Source organism: Leuciscus leuciscus (genome assembly GCF_965113295.1).
Source record: "Leuciscus leuciscus genome assembly, chromosome: 24".
In the NCBI taxonomy this organism is placed as follows: Eukaryota; Metazoa; Chordata; class Actinopteri; order Cypriniformes; family Leuciscidae; genus Leuciscus; species Leuciscus leuciscus.
The window spans coordinates 2,798,449-2,818,435 of NC_138723.1; the positions used below are offsets into that span (position 1 = coordinate 2,798,449).

The following is a 19,987-nucleotide window of genomic DNA, read 5'->3' on the forward strand; positions in this document are numbered from 1 at the left end:
CAACATCATCACAGTTAGCATAGGTATCGTGTGCTAAATAAAAGTTCCTTTTCAATTTCAACAGTTGGCAAACAGTGTACCTTAGCGCCATGCGGGAGGAATCCACACTAATAGCAACCTCGCAGAAGTGTAGATCCAGAGGAGGGCACCAGGAAAGTTTGTTCCAACAACAGACGTTTTAAATTAGGAACAATAGGCCAACAGGTGAAACTAAAACGCACATCGTAGTTCAATAGTTCGAAAGGTTATTCAATCTTCAAACTTCTTCAAACTTCAAATGTCAAGTCAAGTCAAAGTATATTTGTATAGCGCTTTTCACAATACAGATTGTATCAAAGCAGCTTCACAGTATTAAATTAAAATAATACAACAAGGTTTGTTTCAAGTGGAATTTATTGATTGATAAAATAAAATAAAATATCCCCAAAATATCCCCAACTGAGCAAGCCAAAGGCAACAGTGGCAAGGAACCGAAAAACTCCATCAAGTGACCTAATGGTGTCCTAAAACTCCATCAGGTGACCTAATGGAGAAAAAAAAACCTTGGGAGAACCCAGGCTCAGTCGGGGGCCAGTTCTCCTCTGGCATTTATGAGCTAGAGGCCCGATTGTAGTTTGAACTGTAAGATAAAAAATATTATATGAATGCCTGGCTGAAGAGATGCGACTTTAATCTAGTTTTAAACTGGGAGAGCGAGTCTGAGCAACGAACAGTATCAGGAAGACTATTCCAGAGTTTTGGAGCCAAATGCGAAAATGCTCTCCCTCCTTTGGTGGTTCTGGATATCCTAGGTATGACCAAAAGCCTTGAATTTAGTGATCTTAAAGAGCGCGATGGATTATAGGGCGATAGAAGATCCGTTAAATAGACTGGAGCTAAGCCGTTTAGGGCTTTATAAGTCAGTAGCAATACCTTGTAATTAATACGGAACTTTATAGGTAACCAATGCAGTGATGATAAAATCGGTGTTATATGATCATATTTTCTTGATCTAGTAAGAACTCTAGCGGCGGCATTTTGGACTAACTGTAGCTTGTTTATTGAGGATGCAGGACAACCAGCTAATAAAGCATTACAGTAATCCAGTCTCGAGGTCATGAATGCATGAACTAACTTTTCTGCATCAGAAACTGATAGCATATTACGTAGCTTAGCAATGTTTCTAAGGTGGAAAAAGGCTGTTTTTGTAACATATGAAATATGATTTTCAAAAGACAGGTTGCAATCGAGTATAACACCCAGGTCTTTTACTGTAGAGGATAAAGTAACAGGACATCCTATGATGTTAAAGTTGTATTGTGCAAGGTTTTGTGGGTGGTTTTTTGAACCGATAAGTATTACCTCTGTCTTTTCTGGATTTAATAAAAGAAAATTACGCGTCATCCAATCTTTTATATCTTTAACACACTCTGTCAATTTGGAAAATTTAGCGTTTTCATCCGGCCGTGATGAAATATATATTTGAGTGTCATCAGCATAACAATGGAAACTAATTCCATGTTTCCTTATAATATTTCCAAGTGGCATCATATATATTGAGAATAACAGAGGGCCCAACACAGATCCCTGCGGCACTCCATAGTTTACTGGAGTTATGATAGATTTTTCTCCATTTAAATAGACAAAATGGTAGCGGTCAGATAGGTATGATTTGAACCAGCTTAATGCTTGTCCTTGAACACCAGTATAATTTTGTAGTCGATCTAAGAGTATTTTGTGATCTATAGTATCGAACGCAGCACTAAGATCAAGTAAAACTAGTATTGAGATACAGCCTTGGTCAGAAGCTAAAAGTAAATCATTTGTGATTTTAACGAGCGCAGTTTCAGTGCTATGGTGCGGTCTGAATCCAGACTGAAACTTTTCATAGATATAATTTTGTTGCAAGAAAGAGCCCAGTTGTGCGGACACCACTTTTTCTAATATTTTAGACATAAATGGAAGATTTGAAATGGGTCTATAATTTGCTAGGTTATTATGATCTAATTGTGGTTTCTTAATGAGAGGTTTTATAACTGCCAGTTTAAATGTTCTTGGAACATGACCTAAAGATAAAGACGAGTTAATAATATTGAGGAGAGGCTCTTCCACTACAGGTAACACTTCTTTCAGTAGTTTAGTTGGTATAGGATCTAATAAACATGTTGTTGTTTTAGATGAAGTGATACGTTTATTTAACTCTTTTTGTTCTATAGTTGTAAAGCACTGTAATTTTTCTTGCGGGGTGATAATTTAAGCTGAATTATAAGGCGCAATTGAAGATTGAACGTTTACTATTGTGGTTCTGATGCTTTCTATTTTCTCAGTGAAGAAGTTCATGAAATCATTACTACTGAACTGTAACGGGATTATTTATTCGGGTGACGTCTGTTTATGCTCCTAAACCGTTGTCTAATATTTCGAAACAGACAAACAAAACGGGAGAGAGAGGAGCGGCAGCCAAAACACGCCAGCGTTCCCTCAGCACTCGCGAGGGCATCATTTCTCCCCTGTTGCCATGGTGAATCACAGTATCAGAGCTCCATTGATGGTGGCTTTCTATTAGTCGTCAGGCACGAGCTCATCTCAGAGTTAACATACTCAGAGTCGACTTACCTAACTCAGATCAGCTGTTCTGGAACTGGAAGAGTTTCACCTCACAGGGTAAGTCAACTCAGAGTTCAGGGTTAGGCTCAGAGTTTGTTTAACCTACTTTCTGGAACACCCCCCAGGACCTGTTTATGAAGTTTACTTGAGTTGTTATTCTGCAATCTTACCTAACATAAATGAAAATGTAAGTATAAAGCATTCCACTAAACTAAAAGTATGCTAACAGATAGGGGTGAAACTAACATAGGATATAAGCATATGTAAAGAAAATAGTTTAAACATGTAGCTTAGTTGCAGTTTAAGTGCTAAGTGACAGTAATGTCTAGACATCATTAGCATGATTTGTATCCTTGAGGGGCTGAACTCATTCTTGTATTATTTATGTTGTATAGTCAGCAGATGTTCCAGACCTCACTGACACTCCGGTGGCTCTCCTGACAGCCGTCACGGATGACACTACTGATGCGGCCCTGAGAGCATCTGTATTGTCGTGGAGGATGAAATACTTGTGAGTGGTCCCACAAATCTGGCTGACTCATTTCTCCTGCTCTTTGGGTACGTCTATGCACTAGACCAGGGGTATTCAACTAAAATTTAAAGAGGTCCAGTTAGAGAAAATGTCTTGAAGCAAAGGTCCAGAAGATAATAATGTCTAACTATTTAGTGTGATATATATTCAAGTAGCCTAGTAGTTGTATCAACATCTGCATGTAATCAATACCTGACTGATGTAACCCGCATGTAGTAAGTCTTTTATTTTGGCGGGCCCACTTCCTGCGCTTTCCCCGAACTCCCAACTTCCTCAAAGTTACGCGTCACGGAGTTCACTTCCTCTCTGTCTCCACTGTGGATGTGGCATGGTCTGTTCGGCGTCCCCAAACACATCTATAAAGTGCTCCAACTTTAGCGATTCAAGCTCTGAATACTCGATGAGTCTTTTTTTCCAACTGTAATATGTTCAGTTCAGCCGTGTGATTGATCACCGAAGCATTATTTTGACTATAGTTGCTGCCGCTTCCCAACCAGGGCTGTTTGATTCCGCTCTGTTTAGACGTCGGGCTGCGCCTGGAGACCCGCGTTAGTCATTCCGATCTCAAAGGTAAACATTTGACCTGTTTGATATGAAGGCATTGATTTAATAGGTAGCACGGTTGCTAGTTTAGAGCATTATTGCTGTTTTGAGCGTGTTTTGTCACTGTTGTGACTACCGCTGAAATGGCTACATGTATTGGCGGTCATTGAAGCTTATTGATTTTAACGTAGCTACGTATTTACCTTTTTGATATTGCGCAATACCTTTCATGAATACTAAATTCTGTTTTAGTGTTTTGGGTAATTTGGAGACTAATACTTTTGTTTATTAGAATTTGAAGGTGCACTTTGTATTATTATTTTGAATGTCAACGTTGAGTACGTGTTTTGATTCTGAAAATGACTACATTTAGATTAGTTGACTATGAAATTCAAGTTATGGTGAAATATCACAGAACATGAGATTAGTTACTTTACTTTATTATACTTATTCCATATAAGTATAATACAATTATTGTACGATATAGTAAGATGTATTTTTGATTTTTATATTAATGATATTTATTTATGGAAATGCCTTGCATTAAGCGGGTATGGTTCCCTTTCAAGGGAACTCGCGTTGCGTCGAATTGACGCTATGGGGAACGCTTTGCGTGATGACGTCTTGAAGCACATGTAAAATCAGTCCAATGGTGTGGCGGAACGTCAGAGGCGGGTGACGTCACGTACCAGGAAGCTATAAAAGCCGGCCCCGAAACAGAAAACGGAAGCTTTCTGAGTCTTCAGTTGCGCTCTGTGTGAAATCTGTCTGTATATTTGGTGTTGTCTGTCTATATCATATATATATTCAGTATGGCGAGCAAGCAGCAGTTTAGAGTGTGTGTCCATCCCTGCCCGCGTTATTTAACGGGAGGTGATACTCACACTCTTTGTGTTGTTTGTTTGGGTGAGGAGCATGCCCAGTCAGCACTCGAGGGTGGTGACTGTGTGCATTGCGACGCGCTTCCATTGCGTATGCTCCGATCCCGCTTGGCTCGGTTCAATCCCGATCGCGTTCCCCAGGGCTCTGGTCCCGCCGCTGTCGAGGCACGGCGTCAATCACAGACCTGGGGTTCGCAAATGGATCTATCAGTGGATGTTGAGACGGGCTCTGCCTTATCTCAGCCTCCTTCTGATAGATCCAGTGCCTCTCATCAGGGTGTGGAAGCACGCGTTGCGGTTTCTTCCCCCCCGATGGAGGCACCAATACTGCAATTGTCCAGCTCTGAGGAGTTGGACGTTGTTAGTATTGACGCTGAGTCTGAGGATTCGCCACCTCAGTCTCATGTGTTTGAAGAATTGCTTGATGTTATCACTAGAGCTGTCGAGCGATTATCTATTGAGTGGCCAGAAGATAGGCAGGGCGCTCGTTCGAAAAGCAAGCTCGACGAACGTTTCCTGCCATCTCGTGCACAGCCTCAGTGCAGAAGCCTTCCGTTTTTCCCCGATCTCCACACCGAGGTGTCGAGATCGTGGGGGAAACCAGTGTCATATCGAGTGTATACTGCACAAACATCACACTATTCATCCATTCACAATTATAAAGAGCATGGTTATGGGGAGATGCCGAAGGTGGAAGAGACGCTCGCGAGCTATCTCTCTCCAGCAACGGCATCTTCTCTGAAGGCTCCTGCACTTCCATCCAAGCCAGTAAAAGTTACATCTTCCCTGGTTCATAAAGCTTATGCCACCGCCGGTCAAGCTGCAGCGTGTTTACATACAATGTCCATAATGCAGGCTTACCAGGCTGAGTTATTGGGTGATTCTGAGGATGGCGGGGGTATTAGTGCTGATACGGTGTCTGAACTGCGTAGAGCCACAGATTTGTTTCTCAGGGCCACCAAGGAGACGGCTAAATCCATCGGCCGCTCTATGGCAGCCCTGGTGGCCACTGAGAGGCATCTGTGGCTCAACTTAAGTGACATAAAGGACAAAGAAAAACATGTTCTTTTAGATGCACCAGTATCCACGCAAGGGTTATTTGGAGACGCAGTTAATAGTGCTGTAGCGAAGTCACAAGAAGCTTCAAATCAGGCAGCTGCACTTCAGAAACTTCTCCCCCGCCGTTCTTTCTATGAGGCTGCTGAGCGGGAGCAGCCTCACTCCTCTAAAAAGAGCGCTGAGCACCGCGCCACTCAGAAACAGAGCGTTTCCTCCCGTGCTCCCCCACAAAAATCTCGGGGACACGGAGGGCGCTCTCAAACCCAGCAGTCTTCGAGGGGTAAAACGGATCTGCGGACCGTTATTACCGCCAAGAAGGCTGCTGGGAAAAAGTCCTGATGTCTGAGGGCTCAGGACAAATGAGGGTAGTCCCCGCGAAGCAGAGCGGTTAACACCTCTTTTCACGGTGCCCGTCTCTCTTCGGTGCCCTCAGGGGACCGTTCTGCCAACCCTGCCGCCTCCGGTGTTACAGGGCGCAGCGGTCTCCGGCGAGCACATATCTCAAGGTCCACCCGGAAACGTAGTGGCCTCGGGATGCCCGCCCCCTCTGAGGAGGGTGCTAGAGCAGTCTGTTCGGTCGTTCCCTGCCGATGCGCCGTTACAGGGCGACGAACCGACTACTCAACAGCAGGAGAAAAATACGGTGCCGTCTCTCTTCGGTGCCCTCAGGGGACCGTTCTGCCAACCCTGCCGCCTCCGGTGTTACAGGGCGCAGCGGTCTCCGGCGAGCACATATCTCAAGGTCCACCCGGAAACGTAGTGGCCTCGGGATGCCCGCCCCCTCTGAGGAGGGTGCTAGAGCAGTCTGTTCGGTCGCTCCCTGCCGGTGCGCCGTTACAGGGCGACGAACCGACTACTCAACAGCAACACAATCCAGAAACCAGTCTCGAGAGGCTGGTACCTCTAGTAGAATTTTTGACAGCGTGGAAGCTACTGTCAAATGTTTCTCGTTGGGTCCTGCAGACCGTGGAAAAAGGGTATCAGATACAATTCTAGAAACGCCCAACTCGGTTTATGGGGGTCCTGCCCACAGTGGTGGGCCCCGAGCAGGTTCTGGTTATGGAACAGGAAGTAAACACTCTGTTAGAGAAAGGGGCCATAGAATATGTACCTCCCTCCGACAGGGAAACCGGGTTTTACAGCCGGTACTTCATAGTTCCAAAGAAGGACGGGGGATTGCGTCCCATTTTAGATCTTCGAGTTCTGAACGAGTCATTCATTCAGCTCAAGTTCAAAATGTTAACATTGAGACAAATCGTGTCACAGATCAGGTCCGAGGACTGGTTTGTCACGATAGACCTCAAGGACGCATATTTCCGTCCTTGTCATTGGAAGTTCCTGAGGTTTGCTTTCGGGGGCAAAGCATACCAATATCGAGTTCTTCCATTCGGTCTGGCTTTATCACCCCGCACTTTCACCAAATGCGTGGAGGCAGCTCTGGCGCCTCTGCGCCTCCAGGGTGTTCGCATCATGAACTACATCGACGATTGGTTGATTTTAGCTCAGTCGCATCAGATGGCGGTTCAACATCGAGATGTTGTTCTCGCCCATATGAAAGAGTTGGGGTTACGGCTGAACGCCAAGAAGAGTGTGCTTTCTCCATTTTAGAGGACCACTTTTTTAGGCGTGGTTTGGGATTCAGTGTCGATGCAGGCGCGCCTGTCATCGCCACGCTTAGATTCCATCCTGGCAGCTGTGAAAAGTGTAAAGCTAGGCCAGCTACTCACTGTCAAACAGTTCCAGAGACTGTTGGGTCTCATGGCAGCAGCTTCCAACGGGATACCTTTTGGACTGCTGCACATGAGGCCCCTGCAGTGGTGGCTCAGGACCAGAGGGGTTTTCCCCGAGGGGCAACCCATTTCGCACAATCAAGGTCACGCGGCGATGCCTACGTGCCTTGGTAATGTGGAAGAAACCTTTGGTTCCTGTCCCAGGGCCCAGTGCTGGGAGCTCCTTGTCGTCGCAAACTGCTAACGACGGATGCTTCCCTCACGGGTTGGGGAGCGATCCTAGGGGTCGCTCATCTCAAGGTCTGTGAGAAGACCATCATCGTTCCTGGCATATCTATCGCCTAGAGATGTTAGTTGTCTTCCGGGCTCTGAGGAGCTTTATCACAGATCTCAGGGGACACCATGTGTTAGTGCATACGGACAACACGTCGGTAGTCGCCTATATCAACCACCAAGGGGGTTTGCGCTCGCGCCCATTATCCAATCTGGCACGCCATATCCTCTTGTGGTCCCAGGGGAAGTTGCTGTCACTCAAGGCAGCCTACATCCCCGGGGTCCAGAATATAGGAGCAGACACTCTGTCGAGACAGGGGCCGAGGCCCGGGGAATGGAGGCTCCACCCCCGAGGTTGTGGAGCTGATATGGACGGAGTTGGCCAATTATAAATGGATCTGTTTGCGTCTCGAGAGACGTCTCACTGTCCACTTTGGTTCTCCCTCACGCATCCAGCTCCTCTGGGACTGGATGCTAGGGTACAGACGTGGCCGAGGCTACGTCTGTACGCCTTTCCCCCAGTTGCTCTGCTCCCGGGAGTTCTGGAAAGAGTTCGCAGGGACCGGGTTTGCCTGCTTCTTATAGCCCCGCGCTGGCCGGGCAGAGTATGGTTTCCCGATCTTGTGTCCCTCCTCGACGGGCATCCTCTGGAGCTTCCTGTCAGGAGGGGCCTTTTGTCCCAAGCAGGGGGCTCAATATTTTACCCCCGCCAGAACTGTGGAACCTGTGGGCTTGGCTTCTGAGGGGGCCCAGCTCATAGAGTCAGGTCTCTCAACTGAGGTTGCTGAGACCATTCTACAGTCCAGAGCTCCCTCCATGAGGAAACTTTATGCCCTGAAGTGGAGAGTTTTCACTTCTTTGTGTAGTGACCGTCGGTTGGATCCAGTCAACTGCCCAATTGGTACAGTTCTGGAGTTCCTGCAGGACCGGTTCACTGCAGGTCTGACCCCGTCCACTTTAAAGGTTTATGTGGCGGCCATAGGTGCTTATCACATTCCTTTGGGTGGAATGTCTGTGGGGAAAGACCCTTTGGTATCTCGTTTCCCTCGTGGCACTTGGAGGTCCTCCTCCCTTTTGAAAAGCGGACCAGGAGGCGAATAATTTGCTTTGCCCTGTTCGGGCGTTAGACGCATATGTCCACAGAGCTGCCCTGTGGCGTAAGAGTGATCAATTGTTTGTTCGCTTTGGGTCCCCTAACAAAGGAGGTCCAGTGTCTAAGCAAAGGATGAGCAAGTGGGTGGTTGAGGCTATCTCACTTGCTTATGAGGCGGCTGGACAGCCTTCTCCTTTGGCTGTCCGGTCGCACTCTACTAGGAGTATGGCGGCCTCTAAGGCCCTTATATCAGGAGTATCTTTACAGGACGTTTGTGATGCGGCAGGCTGGTCCTCACCGCACACCTTCGTCAGGTTCTACTCGTTATTGTCTTCCTAGTGCTGCGCAATTGATTTCACACAGGACAGACATTTGTAGCTATGGTGGCGTTGGTATAGACGTTCCCCATAGCGTCAATTCGACGCAACGCGAGTTCCCTTGAAAGGGAACGCCTCGGTTACGACTGTAACCTCGGTTCCCTGAAGAGGGAACGAGCGTTGCGTCACCTTGCCATATCTCCTTCATGCCTGTCAGCACGACTTCAGACTCTACGAAGCTTTCGTTTTCTGTTTCGGGCCGGCTTTTATAGCTTCCTGGTACGTGACGTCACCCGCCTCTGACGTTCCGCCACACCATTGGACTGATTTTACATGTGCTTCAAGACGTCATCACGCAAAGCGTTCCCCATAGCGTCAATTCGACGCAACGCTCGTTCCCTCTTCAGGGAACCGAGGTTACAGTCGTAACCGAGGCGTTATGCATACATTGATTTACTTTAGTATTTGTTACGGTTAGTTACTTGAGTAACCATGTTATTTTACTTAATTTGTATTTTTGGCCTTCTTAGGTCAGGTTTTTTTTCTGGACCAACCAATCCCCATTCTTCATTTATGGACTTTTTAATTCTCGACTGTCCCAACTTAAGGACTCCGATCGAGATGGCGAGCCAAAAGAACTCGGACCTATACGTGGTAGGATAAGCGAACCACACATCCACCGCGACTGAACCTTTCCCTATTTGGATTATCTATGGCTCAATCCGTAATTAACTGACATTTCACTAGACTTTGTCTCGGCCGTGGAACACATTGCGTCGGGGTTATTTTTTTTCCTTCTTTTCCTGTTTTTCTTTCCCATTCGTTGGCAGTGCATTAATCTGCCATTGAATTGAACTTTACGTAGAATTGTGTTTTGTATGTGTCATTGAAGGTACTTTGTTTATGTTGTTTATGTTTTGTTTATGTTGTTTGTTTAGTTTATGTTGTTTATGTTTTGTTATTTACTGAATACACACACTCAGACTAAAATCTATGACTCCGGTGTACTCATTCACAACCCAGGCTCTGTGACGATCCATCTTCTGTTGCCAGATAGCATCCGCAGTCAACTGCCTAGCCTATAACTGTTACACTGACAAATCAAATTAATTTAGTAAAATTCAAAAACTTTTTATAGAAAATATTCTATAAACATAGAACTGAACATATATGAATGACTGTAGATATGTGTAATGTTCTCTCATTAACTATACAAAAGTAGGGCTGCATTTCAAAATAAGAAAATAAATAAAATGTGAAAATTGTGCATGCTCAAAAAAAGTGCTTAACTTCAGAAAAATAAAATAAAGGGAGGAAAAATGTCCCATTTTCTGTTTCACACCTTGACTCAACCGTCTCAACCAATTTTACAGATAATAAATCTCAACACATCTTAACAACTGAACAGTTTTAGAGTATCACTTTCTTCCCATCTTATATCCCACTCCCCCACTTTTTAGCTCAGTGAGAGAATTGAACTCTAGCTTGTCTTGCCAGGATTTTAAACCTGGGCTTGAATGGAGTCAGGGCCATTCTCATACACATGTGAAGGTGCTCATTCGTGAGCCTGGAACGATATTTAGTTTTGATAATGTTCATTGTGGAGAAAGGATGGGGATTTGTCTGTAGTCATCACTTCAATGTCAATTCCCATTTCCAAAAGAGAGTTTAGACCTCTCTTAAAGGACAAGTTCGGTATTTTACACTTAAAGCCCTGTTTACAGATCGTATCTGATGAAATAGAATGGTTAAGATTAAAATTTGGACACATGCTGCTGTCCCGAGAATTGTAGGTTTATTTCGCTTCACCCCCCCACCCCCACAATGGTTGTCTATATGCACTGGAAGATTCCGACCTAAAAACACATTAAACTTTCGTTTACAAAGACGTGAAACTCACCGAGTGGTCAGGGGTGTTCACTGATATGTTCCCTCAAAAATCGCTGAAAAAGATGCATTCCAACAGGTTTTATCGTAGTTTTTGTCCAACTCCATTGACTTAATAGGACGTGCTGTGAGACCGCAGCACCTTTACGGTATTACTCCGCCGCTTCTTCTGCTTCTTCTGTGTATTCAATGAAATGCCCGTGGTTTGCTTGCAATTGGCAAAGGTGCATTATCGCCACCAACTGGGCTGGAGTGTCTATTATTCAAGCTCTCAACGGAAGAATCACGGGTGTGACGTGTTTGGCAAAATAGGTCCACAAAAGCGAAATAAACCTAAAATTCTCGGGACAACAGCATGTGTCCAAATTTTAATCTTAACCGTTCTATTTCATCAGATACGATCTGTAAACAGGGCTTTAAGTGTAAAATACCGAACTTGTCCTTTAACCCTCTGGGGTCTGAGCTGTTTTCTGGCCCTGGAGGTGTTCTGACATGCTGTGCTTATTTCTGTTACTTGTGACATTGTCATGGCTAAAGTCTTATTACACTGTATTTAGCACAAACTCTGCTACAATAATATATCAGCAGCATGTGTGTAAAAGTTTGTAGTTTTGAGATAATGACCTTTATGCGTGGTTTGTGAAAATACAACAAAAAAATTGTCACTGAAATAAGGCCATGAAACCCATACTGATTATTTCTTCACAAGACTTTTGAAAATTGTATCACGTAGCCTAGAATATTTGCTCCAAAACTATGTGAAAATCACCCTGACCGCTCATTCAGATAAGACAATATATTGATTTAATATTTCTAAGACGTGTTTTGTGTGAAAAAGCCTTATGCGAAGAGGCGTGATCATCTCATTAATATGTAAGGCTTTAACACCTGAGAAAGACAAAGACACTCCCCTAACGGCCCTATTAGGAGCGATCAGGCCCTGTCATTCAGAGCAACCTTGCACAAAGAATGAGGAGATTTAAAAAATAATGGCTTTTAGATTGTTTGCATTTATTTACAACACAACATAATCCAAAGATACACAACAAATGACAAAAGAGCACATTGAAAACAAAGATCCAAAGACAGAGACCTTTGTGCCATTCCTAAAAACATTGTACATACCTTTCATTTCCAAGGTGTTTGATTTTACTTTACCATGTTCATGTACAGAGACTCATGTGAATGTTGAAGTCAGCAGGACTCAGTTGCATCTGGTCCCTGAAAGAAAAGAAAAAAAGTGAACATACTGGTATCAAGAGAAACTAGGCCTGCACGATTTTGGGAATCAATTTTAGATTTTTCTGGTTAAAATTGCTTTTTAAAATTCACAGAATACACATACACACACACAAATGTTTCCAACAATATATAATATAATGAACACCATGTTTGTTGTGCCTTGTAGGCACAAGCTATGTGCAGTACTGCATAAAATAATAATAACAATAACCTATAGCAGCCTATAAATCTTCCAAAAGATTTCAGTAACAATGCTAGAGAAAAATATATTGATTATCTTATGTTACTTCAAATGTTTCCATTCGTTATTATGATATGAAATGAGATAATAGTAAAAACATAAAGCCTAATGTTTGGTGCATTTTTCCTTTCAAACGCGATCGCGCTCCAAAATATGATACATTCAAACGCGATCGCGCTCCAAAATATGATACATTCAAACGCGATCGCGCTCCAAAATATGATACATTCAAACCCACAGCGCACTCCAAAATATGATACATTCAAACGTGATCGCGCTCCAAAATATGATACATTCAAACGCGATCGCGCTCCAAAATATGATACATTCAAACGCGATCACGCTCCAAAATATTAAACATTATGGTTATACATATCTATGTTTGAGCAGATATCCACAAACAGTATTTAACAGTAAACACGGGTCTAAATAGTATAATATTCACCATATATCTAGCAACAGTTTATGCAACAATACCATAAACTAATAAGTAAGAATTTCTTACCTTACATCTTTCTTGTCTTCAAATCGCGTTCTTCTTCTTCTGAGGTAAATCCAATGTAAGCTCAGACGTGTCTTCCAAACTCGACGAAAAGCAGAGACTTGTGAAGTTTTTTGGTGTTTTGTGTTTGAGGTAAGGAGGGCGTTCGCGTTCCATGTGGACGATTTGCATGTGAATCACTTTTGCGCGAGTGGGCGTGGTCGAATTAAAAGTAATTAGCAAGCGTTTGAGATACTGGACATCCTGTTGGTTTTATACAAATTACTTAAACAGAGAATATTAGTTTTCAGTTTGAATCCGATCATTTAAAAGTACACACTTAAATGTGTATAAAGGTATATGGCTCATAAATGTGTGACAAGTATTCGCTGAGTTTTGTTTCAGTTTATAGACATGCTCAAGAAAAAAAAGTTTACCGCGATGGAGAGGCAGAACGCACACCCTGTTTATTTTCTTTATTTTACAAAAGTACAATGTTTTGATTTGATTGTAAGTGGACACATACAAAAGTAGAAATATCACAGATTCTTTTTTTATTTATTTTTTTCTTCTGTATGACCATAAATGACGGAGTAATTTAAGTTTATTGTGCTACAATGTGAAGAAAATCCAGCAAAACGCGGGGACGCGTTTGCCGACCTCAGAGGGTTAAAGTCTATGTAGAGAGAATGGTGTCGTCTTAGCGGCCCCTAATTTAATAACAAATGATTGTTGCGACGGAAGCGAATCAATCAAAACTAACTTTAGCTGGAAAATAACTTTATTAAAGAACCGCTATAAAGCCAAAACAATCTCTGTTACCTTAAATTATACGTTTATCTCTGTAAAGCTGCATTGAAACAATCTACATTGTTAAAAGCGCTATATAAATGAAGATGACTTGACTTGACTTGACTTGACTTGACATTCACATTTATCCAAAAAGTTGTGATGTGTCTTGAGGACAACAAACCACTGAAAGGGCGTCTATTGACGCTGAAGAATGATTTGTTCAGTGAGTGAATCACTCAGAATGGATTATTTGTTGAGCTGAGTATTGAGAAGTTTTTGTTTTTTCCCCTCTTTACAAATGTGAGGTCGCAGTATTACACACAAGCCCCTGCCCGGTGAGAATGGCCCATCAAGGTATGGGCCAGCTGAAAAACTGTTTTGAGTCAGCTATCTCAGAAAAATATGTTTTTATCAGTTTCAAATTAGAAAATAAGTAAATGTGACCAAATCTTTGTAAACTGAACATAATGAGCTTCATTTTGATACTGACACTGCACGCAAGGAAGAGAGCCTTCTGAAGCCCCGTTCACACCACCAGCGACACACAGTGACAAAGCGACACGATCCCATTCATTTCAATGGAGCGCTGGCGACTTCTGGCGACACTGACCGTTGGCGACAGAATGTGGGCGTGTCAAGCCACGCGAGACCCGCAACAAAAGTTCAGAAATTTCAACTTTCGCGAGCGACAACCAATAGGAAAGAAGCCTTTCAGTGGAGCTCAGCTCACGTCACCGTCTCGAGTGCAAGCAAGACAGAAGAGTTCGAGGGCGATTTCACTGTTTTATATGATTTGACTGTAACCACAAACATGGATATAATAAAATGATTCATGGAAAAGAAACTGTCGACAGTCTCAGTGAGTTTAATTCACACATTTATAGTTCGAGTGTTGTAGTTTTATGATGCAAGTTTAGCACTGCTGCAGTTCATTTTACAGTTTCCCCTGCATTATGTTGACTATTAGGGACAATAAAATTGATTATTTGTCAAATTCGAATGACATTTAGGTAATTGATTGACAGTATGAGTGAGTTTCATTTGTTGATTGATCGATCGTTAATCTAGTAAATGATTTAATCCACTGAACACTGCTGTGGTAATATAAAAACACTCTCCCAACAGCATACTGTTTCTTTTGAGCCTAACTCCTAGTCAAATTAAAATGATATAGTTGTATATATGACTTGTGATGGTATTTTGTATAGATATGGCCAGACATGCAGTCTACCAGTCACATTAGAGTACAGAGACTAGCGACATATAGCGACAAAGTCGCTGGCGGTGTGAACGGGGCTTAACAATGAGAGGAATACATAACAGTATTTGCCACTCTTTTTTCTTGTCTTTATTTTACAAATTTTTTTATACAGATTTTTTTTGTTTTTCAATAAAACTTGGTCACAGAGTTGAACTAATTTGAAACTTGCAAAAGCACCTTTTGTTATATAGCTAGCTCAATTAAACTTTAAAGTAGCCATTATAACAGGCCAGTGTGGCCCGTTCATGTGAGCGCATATGATAATGGGGAATAAATGGTTAGGGCAAGGTGAAACACTCTTCTAATTGCTGCTATCTCTGAGTCAGCTATCTCAGAAAAGGTGCTTTTGCAAGTTTCAAATTAGTTAAACTGTGGCACAGTTTTACTGCAAAACATAAAACTGTATAAAAAAATGATAAAATAAAGGAAAGAAAAAAGAGGGGCAAATACTGTTATGCATTGCTCTCATTGTAAGAAGGCTCTCTTCTTTGGCATCTGAGGATGGAGTGCATGCACTCTTTTTTCTTTTAAAATCTCAAGCTTTTTTTCATGTGTTTCCTATCAAAATGAAGCTCATTATGTTCAGTTTACAAAGATTTGGTCACATTTACTTATTTTTAACTAATTTGAAACTTATGAAAACATATTTTCTGAGCTAGCTGACTCAAACCAGTTTTTCAGCTTGCCATGGCTCTAGCCAATGCCATGATGGGCCATTCTCACCTGGCAGGGGCTTTGTGGAATGCTGCAACCTCATTGGCTAGTTTGAATACAGACTCTGGGTTATCTATGGTTATAGAGAGACACTAGTTTGTTTCAAACTATCCTGCTGGAGGACATCTTTGCTTTGACTTGGACTTAATTTCACTTCGTTTGATAGTTGCAATGGCTGAACAAGCTCAGAAGAGGTAAGGCTTGTGTTTTTGTTTCTTAAATGTTATTTGTGTTTCATTCAGAGGATGTTTCCTTCATTTAGAGAATTATTATATTCAAGAATAATCATTTGAGGTCAGAGGTCATTGTGGTGGTTAACCATGCTTCTATGGCGGTCACAAAGATTTCTGTGTGAATACTTTGAACACTTTTTTGAATGAACAATGTCATTAGTATCTTTGTAAACTGAGCTTTATTTTGATTAGAAAAGAAAAAAGACTGCATGCACACCACCCTCAGAGATACATAACAGTATTTGCCACTCTTTTTTCTTTTCTTTATTTAAAATGTTTTATACCATTAGAACAGGCCAGTTACATTTGAATTGGGGTTTTTATCTCATCAAAAGAACAAACCTGCTGTTCAATGTTTCAAAGTAAAGTAATTGGGGTTTTAAAGTTTTAAAAGTTGAACCTGAGCCCCATGGAAATGTTAATAGGACGGGCCCTGTTCTGCTGCATATTTAGAGTTTTTTAATCTCTTTTTTTTAATCATGTCTCATTCTTTCAGATCATTGTTTAAATAATTTATTCTATATCATGTCATTTTGTCTTGAAGGTCTGCTGATCCCACCGTTGTGCACTGCTTGCTGTGCCAAAAGCCCCAGGACAATCTCTCTGTTCATCTGACCAGGGTGTACATGAAGAAAAGCACGCCTGAGGAAAGAGCAGCCGAGGTCCAGAAAGCCAAGGCTTGGGGCAGAGAGTGGGTCCGCAGCAACAGGACCTGGGACCACACCCAGCTCTGTGTGCTCCTGCCTGACAGACGCTCTCGGGTCACCATGGTCAAGGAGCTTCTTCGACGTGTTTTTTTTTTATCACGAACCAGCCCCGGGAGTCTGAGTCTGAAAGTGACCTGGACGAAGAAGCTGCTGCTGCTCTGTCTGATATTCCTCTAACGTAAGGGCAATACTTAAATGCTTAAAGGAACACGTCGACATTTTGGGACTTTAGCTTATTCAACATATCCCCCAGAGTTAGATAAATCCATACATACCTTTTTCATCTCCGTGCGTGCTGTAACTCTATCTGACACACCCACCGCTAGCCTAGCTTAGCACAAAGACTGGAGGTAAATGGCTCCAGCTAGCATAGCGCTCCCAATAAGTGACAAAATAACGCCAACATTTTCCTATTTACATGTTGTGATGTGTATAGTCACAGTGTGTACAAATAACAAGGTCACATCATGAGACACAGCCATCTTATAACCGTACACACACTGGGAACTATATTCTCAGAAGGCGAAGCACTGCTACTTCTGCGGAGTGATTTACTCCAACTCTGAGGAACTCTGCTCCTCACCACGGGGCTTCTCAGTGCTGCGAGTAAATCACTCCACAGAAGTAGCAGTGCTTCGCCTTCTGAGAATATAGTTCCCAGTCTGTGTACGGTTAGAAGATGGCTGTGTCTCATGATGTGACCTTGTTATTTGTATTATTTGTATTATTATTTAACGTTAGCCAGTTGGCGAAGAGTTCTTTGAAAGGTTGTTCTTCAGTAGCCTGGTAATACCATACTCTGCTACTTCGCTTTGCTTTGTAGACAGAGTCTGGCATGGCATAATTGAAAAGCGTTTTCTTTCTCGCGGGGGGGGCTTGTCTGAAGTTTAAAATCATTGGTTACCCGTAAGCCAATCACATAACGTTTGGTTATGGCGTGTGTTATGTGCATGCTCAGCCGCATCTAACTTCCACTGTAAAACACATGTATGATGCGAAAACAAAACCATCGAGCAAAATACTGGAGTGAACATGGCTGTGAATGACTTTTGCAGATTATGTGAAGTAAATCTACGCATCCACGGTACAATCAGCGTCTACGTCACGGCTCTCAGCCCGCCCTCTGTTTGTTGATTGGCCGGAGGAAAACAGGGAAAACGGTCGCTATCTCAGACTGAGTACAGAAGCTAAATGAAATTGAGCGGAAGTACGAAGTCTGTATTAGTCAGGCTAGTTCTTCAGTAAAGTTATCAAAGAAAGGTCGGCCATAAATCTTTATTTACTGCTGGATCACATTTGGCAATATATTATTCTCTACTGCATGCTTATGCTTCTCTGTAATGGACAGTCTGTATTAATATTTGTGGCCATAATTGTCGGTGGTGGTAGTTATGTTTGAGGCCTATAATAAAATTTTACCTAGTAGCGTGTGTGTGTATGTGTGTGCGTCTTGTGTGTGCGTCTAGCAGAGACAGCGCGCATGATATTGATGTTGGTCTCGGGTCGGGTTCGGGCTGAAAAATTGCAGACGTTTTCGGGCTGGGGCCGGATTAGGGCTTGAACACCACGGGCCAGGTCTCGGTTAGGGCTGGATGTTTTGCCCCGTGAGGGGCTCTAGGCAGTATGCTAGCTGGAGCCGTTTACCTCCAGTCTTTGTGCTAAGATAGGCTAGCAGTGGGTGTGTCAGACAGAGTTACGGCATGCATGGAGATGATAAGGGTTTGTGTGGACTTATCTAACTCTGGGGGATGCAGTGAATAAGCTAAAGTCCCAAAAAGTCGCTGTGTTCCTTTAAGCTGAAATGCTTAAATGTAAATGCTTTCTTACTTAGTATTTTTATCAATAACTTTAATAGTCTTGTCTGTTATGTTCCAAACAGCCGGGTCGTTCAGAGGGCTCCTGGCATTAAAGACTGCCAGAAGATTTTGAGAGTGGCAAAGTCGGACGTGCTCAGGATCCAGAGGGACCTGCAGGTGGGCAGAGAACTCTCCAACACCGACAAGACGCTCTACCTTTATTACTGCGAGGAGCTCTTGGTGTTCGTCCACATGCAGCGTCCAAGAGCCGTGGAAGCCTTGACGGTAAGTTCATCTATCTTAACGAGTTTACACTTGTGATATGCTTTAATATTGGCACACTTATGCATTTGTAAATAACACCTTTTGAATATTTTCCAGGATGCAGAGTGGGTGAACAGGACCGAGCTGGGTGACAGGGTTGAGATCGGCATACAAAGGGATACAACCTCGAGTATGCTCTGGTTGACACTGCATGAAAATTGGGATTTCCGACCCCGTAAACGGCCGTAAATCTCCCTAATTTTCGGCAGTTAACGACAATTTACAGCCTGTGAACGTCGCGTTCGTCTGTGCCGAATATTGTCGGAAACGAACCATGACGTATGCAGAGCACTCGCGCCGGAGGTGTGAATGGCTCTAATTACCATATGAATAGCAGCTCACGCCAGAGAAAGGCTTGAATTTCCTCACTCACTATTGGTTGAACCCACGTGGTTTAAACAAGAAAAATCACTCGTGATTGGTTGGCAGATCTGTTACTATTGGTCACCCTCGCTCATTATAAATTCAAAAAATTATAATATTCATATAAATAATAATATATAAATTATTTTTTATATTCATAAATTATATTTATATAAATTATGATATAAATATTTTTTTTATATTCATAATATGCTATTCTGTGGTATATTCATGTCATTGTTAACCTATGGACTACACTATTATTACCATCAAGGACATGAATTTATAAAGGAAAGGAAAATTTGCCAGGGACATGCTGTTTATTCAAAGAAAGAGCTTTATTAGCACAAACACAAAACAATATACACCTATGTACAAAGCATAGACCATCTGCACACACAACAAATTGGAAGGTCAGTGTCTGTTTTCATCTTCGGAGCTGTAGGTGACTAGCGGCGTTCTCTCTGAATTCGATCCACTTTGAAAACGTCTGTGGTGCGTTGCCCTGTATTTAGGAGTCGCCTCGAGATTCGACTGCAGCGTAGCAAAGAGCTCTGTGAGCTCCTGGCTGGTGGTTGAACTTCATCGGACATCAGATCTATGGTGGCGCACTTCCAAATGCCCACGTCATCCTCACCTAGCACACCGTCTCGCTTCCGAGCTGAACTCTTCACAGCTTCGGCCTGCAATGCCAGATATCTGGTTGTTTGTACCTGAAGCTCCTGCGAACTGTCTCGTAGTACGTCTTACAGGCAGTTGGAAAACAATTAAATGAGAGTGATATGAATAAAAACAACACAAGTCACAGTAAAATGAAACAAGGAGAAAATAGTAAAAGTTACTTACAATGTCGTCATGATCAGCGTCAAGTAAATGTGAGGTTACGCCCTCGTTATGAGGCGAGGTTACTCTGTGAAAACAAAATGTATGAT

General features: G+C 42.8%; 1 long non-coding RNA gene across 1 annotated transcript; it reads left to right on the top strand.

The window, feature by feature from the left end:
• The first annotated feature begins 2,986 nt into the window (after positions 1 to 2,986).
• Positions 2,987 to 18,837, top strand: LOC309488958. The gene is made up of 4 exons (XR_014202305.1): positions 2,987 to 3,688; positions 16,410 to 16,750; positions 18,452 to 18,653; positions 18,750 to 18,837. It is a non-coding gene; the product is annotated as an uncharacterized lncRNA (long non-coding RNA).
• Positions 18,838 to 19,987: the final 1,150 nt, after the last annotated feature.